The sequence below is a fragment of the Lagopus leucura genome, unplaced genomic scaffold (assembly GCF_019238085.1).
Source record: "Lagopus leucura isolate 7727_CA_CO unplaced genomic scaffold, USGS_WTPT01 Super-Scaffold_73, whole genome shotgun sequence".
Classification (NCBI taxonomy): Eukaryota; Metazoa; Chordata; class Aves; order Galliformes; family Phasianidae; genus Lagopus; species Lagopus leucura.
This window is the reverse complement of record NW_024962252.1, coordinates 62910343-62919569: the sequence shown is the minus strand read 5'-3', so window position 1 is coordinate 62919569 and position 9227 is coordinate 62910343.

The following is a 9227-nucleotide window of genomic DNA, read 5'->3' as shown; positions in this document are numbered from 1 at the left end:
CCTATTCCTATTCCTATTCCTATTCCTTTTCCATTCCTTTTCCATTCCTTTTCCTTTTTCATTCCTTTTTCATTCCTTTTCCTTTTCTTCTTTCTCTCTTTCTCTCTTTCTTCAAATAAATGTGACTAATTAACAGCAGGACTTCTTTCTACCAAATTATAAAATCACCTCTTTTAACTTCATGAAGGTGATAAGAATACATCCCCATTTGTTCTTAGGAAGTAGGCTTTTTAACTGCCTTCTTAAGTGCTTTGCTTCAAGTGATGGCTTTCTTGGGTCTCAGACTGGAAGAGAAGTTGACTTTAGTTCAAGAGCAACTTCAGATCTCTCTCTTCTTTCGGGTCTTTTCACGGAAGTACACCCAGCTCAAGTCAGTAGATAATAGAAATCCCAGAATGGAAACACATAAAAAAAAGTTGTTTCCTGGGGTCAACAAAGGACAGGAAAGGAGCCAACAATTACTTAAATAAACAGTATTTATAAAAACAAAAAAATAAAAAATAAATGCCTGTACAAACTGAGTTTCATGTGAAGGAAGCAATGGTTTAAAGAACCCAGTCTTCATTCTGTTGAAGTCCAATAGTATTAGGAAAAGGAAATCAAAACCAAATACAATTCCAACAGTACTTACCCTCAGAAAAACATCTTTCTTTCCCCCTTCTTCTTACTTCATAGTAATACTCTGCTCTTATATGATGCTTTTCATCCCAAGAGCAGTAATAGCAGCAGGGTGGACATTCCTTGGGGATTCAGTGACTAGAAGGAAACAAACAAACTTCTGCAGCATCTCCAACCAACAGCTCCACCAAAAACTCTTCAGAAACAATTTCCACACCTCAGGAATTTCTGCTTACTAAGATTAGGAATAGAAGAGTGTTAGAATAATTGTGATTTTTGTACTGAATTGTTATCTTAGAAAAATCTTGGCAGGAAATACAGAGATGAATAGTGTCTTTAAGCTGAATGTGAAAGATGCAGCAGTGAGACGGGAATTCAGTCTTTGTTTACTATTGACTACAACCTACAGTCAACATAGCAAAAATCAACCGTCCTAGCAATTGCTGTGGAGATTTATGGCTTCTCAGAAGAACTATAGTGTAAGTGCAGGGGACAACAGTCAAGGGAAATTGCCCTGCTGGGAGCAAATGCTTGGCCTTGATAAGCAGAGGGCTCAGGCCCTTACGATGTGGCATTCAATGTTGGGGAAGCTGAGTGCTGCGTGGCAGTGGCTCAGCTGGCAGAAACAGTCCTGCAACAATTTATCTGGCTAGTGAACTTTGATGTTCTTCAGCAGGAATCAGTGTGAAGGCAGAAGGCCAGAACTGGGACTCAGAAATCTGTGAGAATGTCCCTCTTTGAGTCCCCTTGCACAGACATGCAAAGTTGTATTTGTTTTCTTTACTCCTTTGGGCTGGAGCTCCTACATTTCCCTCTGTGCTTTGGTACTGGAGGCTGGCTCTCTGCCCACAAGGTGGGTGAGTTGCTCTGAGACAAGCCACCTGATACAATAGACCAAGAGTCTCCATTAAAGGAAGGAGTCCTGGGTCTTTTAAATAGCCATTTCCAGAAACAAAAAACCTATCAGAATACACGTTGGGATCAGCAGAGCCTCTCAATTCTATCTAATCTGCTTCTTCCTAATTGTAATCGTTTAGGAAATGTGAGTTCAAATGGGTAAGGCGTTTAAGGCCAAGTGAGAAGAGGTGTATATACTTGTGTCTCCAGTTTGCCATGGTACCACTCTGTACATTGCAAAGCCCTGTGGATGAAATCTGTGTCTTGCTGATGATCGCTAAGAAGCCCTAACTCCTTAGCATTTATCTTCCTGGTTAATGTGCAAAGACTGTCTATGCTCTTTAAGAAAATAACAGTGCACTCTGAATCAACATCAAAAGGCTCAATAAAAGGTCCCCCTGACTCTAGTCTGTGAAATGTTTACTTTTGTTTTAAATAAAAACACCTAGAAATAAAGGAACAACGCAGTAAAAGCAAACAGAATACTTCAGTTAGGGACAAAGGATATATATATATATATATATATGTATATAAGATGAGGGCTACTCCAAAAGTAATGCCTATTTTATTATGGTGGCCCACAGTGTCAGAGGCAGATATTGATGGTATGACAGCAGAGGTTGAACCTTCCCACCAATATTCTGTTACTTAGTGCTGTGTAACAGATGGCAGCTGAGGGGCAGTCTGACAAAATGGTGTCTGACATGGAGGTACATACGAAGCAAAGGTATATTATGAAATTCCTTCAGATGGAAGAAATTGCACCAGTTGATATTCACTGCTGCTTGCTGAATATTTATGTAGACCAAACAGTAGATGTAGCAGAGTGAAGCGATGGGTGGTGTGTTTCAGCAGTGGCAGCAGCAATGTGAAAGGTAAGTCACATTCTGGATGGCCGTGAACACCTGTCACAGTGCAAAATGAAGAATGTTTTGATCAGCTCATGCACAGATTGGCAGATTGCAACAAGGGAACCAGGTACAAAGCTGAATATTGTCCTCAGAGAATTGAAAATGATGGTGGAAATGTTGGAACACGGCAAAGTTTGCACCAGGTGGATCACGTGAGTGTTCATATGGGAACAGGAAGAACGCCATATGCAAGTTTATTAGAACTTATTGAATCAATACAAGGCTGAAGGTGACAGTTTCCTGGGTCACATTGTTACAGGTGATGAGATTTGGTGTCACCACCATGAGCTGGAATAAAAATGGCAATCCATGGAGTGGCAACAAATGAATTCCCCATCAAAAAATAGTTCAAGACATAGCCCTCAGCTGGTAAAGTGATGTATGCTGTCTTCTGGGATAGAAAAGGCATAATCCTTCTGGATTTCCTGCAACCTGTACAAACTATCAGCTCAGACCTCTATATCCTGATGCTGACTAACTTCTAAAGATGGCTGAAGAAGAAGACAACCTTTCTCTTGCAACATGAAAACACCAGACCCTTCATTAATTTGAAAATCACGGAGTGCATTGCCAGTCTTGGCTGGATTATCCTACCATCCTACCATACCCACCATATAGTCTGGATTTGGTGACTTTTGACTTCCATTTGTTCAGACCAATGAAAGATGGATTGTATTGGAAAAATATTCTTAACAATCGTGCCATCAGAGCATCTGTGAAACGGTGAGTCCTCTCTGCTGGTGCAGATATTTGAGAGCGTGGCATATAGTCTCTTGTTCATTGCTGGCAAAATTGCATGGTAATGGTGGTGGCTATGTTGAGTTATAGTATTTTTAGCTGAGAATTTGCTCTATCAAATAGTGTAATTGTGCTCTTTGTGTAGTTTTCATGGAAATAAGAGGCATTACTTTCAGAACAAAGTGCATCTATCTATCTATCTATCTGTCTATCTAGACACACACATATATGTATGCACATGCAGACATACCCACACAAACCACACACATCATCAAATCTGATCTGCCTCCTAACTTTTAACTTAATACAATTGAATTGTTCTCTTTCAGTCTTTTTGGAAACTCTTAACTCTAACACAGTAATTCCCTAGGCAGCTACTATCTTTCTCAGGGCCTCCCCATCTATCGCGTATTTTCCAAGAAGTGTGCTCTCACAGTCAGAAGGGTCTAAAGCATTCGGATCGTGGTTTTCAAACTGCACAAAAATGAGAATGAGATTTTAGGCTAACTGCTTTGCTCCAGTGTTCTTGTCTCCAAAACCAAGTTCTTGGATTTTTATTTCCTGTGATGTTGTGGATGCAATCCTGAACATTAGCATTCCATTTAGCGCCTCCAATAGGAAATAGGAAGCAGTAATGGTATCACTGTAATCAGGAACCAAGTGGCAACCTCACAGGGACCCCAAACAGCCCTTCAGGGAGCCACAGTAATCTAAATACAGAATAATCAGTGCTTCAGGTGCAATGACATGGGAAGAAAAGTATTGCATAATTAGGTGAGCATAAGTGGTGAGATTCAGTGGTGAGTGGCAGTGAAAGCCTTTTGGATTATGAGTTCTTTGAGAGCAGTCAGAACTGTTTACTTAAATTGTTTATCTTGTGTGGTTGAATTTCAGTGATACTGCCACAGAAGTAGCACTGAGTTATAGAGTGTCACAGGTCAACTGAACATTAGAGAAGAGTTAGAAGGTGAGCTGGAGGACACGAAACACTTCTCGGGTAGAATAATGAAAATGAAGATTGTCTGTCAGGAAAGCTGCTCAGAACTGAACTTCACTTTGTGAGGATCAGCCTAGAAGGTGTGCCAACAACTAGCCAAATATTAATTTTACATGACTCATTCAACAACAGAATCTAGAGTCACCAGTGAAGGATCAAGTTCATACTATGTTTGTATTAACAGAAAATAAAAGCATAGGGTGGGATAGAAATGACCTCTTTCAATGCCTTATACAAGAGTTGAACAAGACCATAGCAAAAAGATACTAATTCAGAATCCCAGCTCCCTGTTGTTTGGGAATAACCTAGCATTATTTGCTTCTGAGCTCTGTACCACAAAATATCCTGAGTGCCTGAAATTCTCCCATTGTCACGGGAGCTGTATGGTCCCAGGGACAATCACTGGCCTTCAAACCAAGCTCATTGAACTTGCAGACATCTGCCCTCCACTTGAGTACCCTGAAGAGCCTGACCTCTGTGTGTCTGGACCTTGCCTAATATGCCCCAAGAGCATCTCACAAAGGATGCTACCTGTGAAGGAACAGGAGGCTGCTTACCTCAGAGAGCACATAGAGATAGGCAAAAAAAAAAAAAAAAAAAAGAGCACAGAAGGATGAATCCAGAAATAGAAACAAAATCAAATTACTTCTGTGAAGTTCAGATTGCAAGTTCTGAAGAATGAGTATGTGCTAAAAAAAAAGCCTGCTTGGGCTGTGATTGTACTATTTCCATGAAAGCTCCGGAACAAACAGTTTTGCATAATGAGTGCATTAGGCCTGTGTACCTAGTGACCTTTCAGTACCTCACAAGCAACTGAGGATTAGCCCTAAGAGAGGCTATTTTGAGTCACAGAGGGTCTTCAACTGCAAGGTATTTCCCATTTTTCTGTTCCTCTTTTTCTCTTGATCCTCAGCTGCCGGGCAGAGAGCATGACATGACAGTGAGGTCAGTTTCAGCAGGTAAGATCAAAGTCAGAAGGCGATTGCAGCCTCACACTGTGCTCCCTGGCCAGCCCTTTGTCATTAATGGAGGCACAATCCAATGACTGCTGCAATTCTTGGCACATACGCTGTCGTGGGACTAAAAACCTCCGCATCAATTTTTGCAGAAACACAATGGCAATTTCTGCTCCTTGTTCTGGCCTGTCATCTTTGCAGTGATTGCAAGGAACAGAAAAGAAAAGTGTGTATGGGGAGAGCATACCGTATTGTACCGTAGGTGGACAGGGTCACGGTGCATGTACACGGCCTGAGTGGCGGTGTGTAGTGCATGCCCGGAGCAATGTGCACTTACAATTAGTTGAATTTCACTGTGTTGAAGATGGAAGCTGACAGGCCACCACACAAAACCTCCCCGCAGCCAGACTCACGCTGAGATCCAGAGCGGAAAGGGATTTTAAGTGAAAGGCTTTGAAGGCTTTAAATATGGAGGCAGTGAATTCATGCACTGTTTATCTTTGCGGGCCTGGCTTTGACTCTGTCTTTCATTTTGTTTTAATGAACTAGGTGGTCTCATGTAATTCCTAATTACTGTAGAACACCAGTTCCTTAAGCCCTCCAGTTTACGAGGTATGAATATTCACTGGACTCACCCAAATTCTGAAAAAGTCACACTACTGCAGTATTTAGATAGAAACAGTTTGAAATAGGTATATCACCACAGAACTGACTATAGCAGAGGCCTAACAGCTTTTGCATTAGCATGTGCTGGATGCTCCACTCCACTGGGGTACTGAATTACATGGACCAGAGGTCTAAGTGACTGTGGAAATTTCTGCTTCTAATTGAAACTAGGTTCTTCTGTTTGCAGCCAGTACTGAAGAAATCTATAAAAAGAGTAATCTCTTCAGAGGGAGGTCTGAAGCCTCACAGGTGCAATTCACCTCTAGATAAGGTTTCTATGCATGCCTGAACACTTTGTTCATATTTGTATTCTAAGAGATCAGGACATACATAACATACATGTATTTTGCAATTTGCCAACTGATGCTATATAAATCACATTTTTCTAAATATAATTCTGTCTGTGAGTCACAGACTTCATATTCCACAGCATAGCATGGAAATGGGCTCATTCCACAAGTTCTCCACCCCTCCTTGCTCATGGCAGGACAGTCACTGCAGATCTTTATCCACAGTAACAAAATTCAACTTGCACTGATCCTTCTGGCAAAGATGTGAGGAAAATGAGTTTAATTTTGATTGAACAGAAAAAGGATGTGAGGGACTATGAGACTCCAGCCATAGCCCAGATAGTTTAGTTGTCACAAAACCCTTCTCCGACTTGCTCTAAGTGCTTGTTCTTCACCTTCCTGTCTGGTGACTGACTGAGGACAAGACGGGATCAGTACTTGTTGGAACATTGCCTGTTCCCACTCCCTTCCCAAAGGTTTCAGCTAGCATAGAGTCAACAGCTCTATTTTAGATTTTGGAGATATGACAAACATTCACACTCTTCATGTACAGAGCTACAAGGTGCACAGACAGCTCTGGTACAAGTCAATATTCACTTGTATCCAGACTGAAACTGCTAAAAGTTTCCATTCTCTTTCTTTTCTTGACAGTAATATGGAAGATCATCAGTAGAAACTGAAATTGCTCCCATGCACACTGATCACTTAATTTTCTTCAACTCTAGAAGGTGCATATGCTGATGAGGACCACTGCCACCGTTCCACAGATTGTCTCTGGATGTGGTCTGTCTGCCAGCTGATAAGGAATGGCAGAAACTCAGAAGTGCACCATGTGGGAGAGCATCCTGTATTTTTCTTGTGGTGTTGCTTTGCTTGACACCTACTCTGCCAAGTAATGGACACTTGAACATAAATGCCGGAAAGGACATTTCCTTAAATGTGAAAGAGGAGCATATATGGCAAAGATGAAGTTTGACAAGTCATGACCTGCGAAAACCAGGTTCCTCCTAATCTTTTCAGGCATCTTTTTTTCCTTATTCCTTTCCCATGCACCTACGTCCCATATCTGGAATATCACACAACCTATTTGCAAAGTGAACTACCAGGAAGAGTTCATTCAGTTGTCAGAAAATCCACTTGCAGCATGGATCCTTCCAGTTGGAAAAAGTGCCTGATGGCACCTCATTCTTTTATATCCTGTCCATCTTTGGAAGAGGAAATGGATACTCAGAAATGGATTTCCTACTTTGTGAGGCTTAATTTCATGTCTTTGCCATCAGTTCTGATTCCCGATGTGAACTTTCCCTATTGTTTGTAGCGGCAGGCACACATTTACCTTGAAAAAGACATCTGCACCGTATGGGTAGCCTTCAGAGGACCTGTTGGTTCTTCCAGTTAATTAGATCATCCTGGCACAGACGACTGGTATCTCTTATCTCCCATGGCAAAGTCATATTTCCTGAAGGGCATCCAAGGGAAACAGGGTGGCCATGGCTTAAAGTGTAACTGAAAGTCCTCATCATATTATTCTCCTCATAATACATTATCTCATGACAATAAGAAAGGTATCAGCTGCTCAGAGAAACACTTATAAAATTCATGATTAAAACTGTCCTCTCCAGGGCATTACATTTATTAACCTCTTGGAATTCATCTTCTATTTCTTCTTTTATTATGCTAACTACTTAGACTGAGCTCACTTTGACATGCTCCTCCTCACTTGAGTTTGTTTCATTAAAAGCTGAAATTCTCTGAAAATATTATTAAAGCCATTTTTATACACCTGCATGTGAATGATGCCCTTCTGCTGACATCAGTTGAAGTTGGACTCAAGGCCTCCTTGCTCCTTTTTTTGCCAGTGGAATCACACATCACCCGCCTGGCTTTGGAAGCTCAGCTGGTCCTGTTGGAGTCCCGTACTTGCACGGAAACTCATGAGACTGCCAACAAGCACCTGCATCAGCACCTCAAGGCTCCTAAGAAGTCTTTACCACTTCAGGGGACTCCCCTCTGCCCCCAGATCTTTTGTTGGTTTGAAGAGCAGATGTGGTGAAGGCAATACTCACCTGGAGGAGAGAGCAGCTGGACAAAAGGTGGTTCAACCCTACTGCTTTTTTTCCATTTTTCAGCCTTTTAGCTGAGCTGGCCTAAAAAGTACCAATTATTGCCACTTGTAGCAATGGCCTTGATGATGGGGAGAGCTGTCAGCTGGAAAGGGGACTGACACAACCAGTTCATTTCACATAGGTCAGCAAACAGCCATCAGATTAAAATGATTTTTGTTCACTATCGACCTGAGCTCGATTGGAATCAGTGACCCGGAGATGAAAGGCTCAGAAAGAGGGGTTTTTATTTTGTATATGGTCACACATCACTTCTGTCTCCACCTCCCTCATTTTCTTGTCCAAAACTCTTTCTTTTTTTTTTTCCTCCACCCCAAAAATTATAAATCCATCCTCCACTCTTTTAATTGCAGTGCACCATATGGGGATCTGTTGAGGTTTTGTTAAGGCTTCAGTAATCTATTAGTCATCCTCTCCTTTGTATTACAAAAGATCTATCCTTCAAGAGGCAAGTATTGATTTCAGCATTTCTGAAACAGTTTCAGTTTGGAGGGCACTTTGTGAACTAAAGCAGAGACTGGTTTGAAATCAACAGTGATAGCATAACAGCATTAACAATATCAGGAATGATCTTACAGATAAAATACAAGGAAAACTTAAATGAATGGGAAAGGACATACACTGGTAGCCCAAATCTGCTTCATCTAAAGTTAATGTTCTCTTGGGTCTAACACTTTTTTTAAACCATGGGCAACCCTTTGATTCTATTTCTGTCACTTTCTTCTCTCTTTTTTTTCCCCCTTCCTTTTGACATGTCAATGCAGCTTCAATCCCTCCCCTTCCCTCCCCCCCCCCCCCGGGTTTTTTTTTTTTTTTGTAGGAAAAACTGGTATGTTTTGGAAACTGAATGTGCTTAAAAAGTATTTTAGTGGTAATATATTGTTCCAGATCCTCTCAGTTTAGTGCTTTGTTTGAGAGAGCTTCCCTCTTATTTATACTTAAGTCCTACTGTAAAAACAGGCAGTTAAACATTCCCCCGAGTTAGGGTCTTTGTTGCTTATAAATTGTGCAAGATGCTCACAGAACTTGAT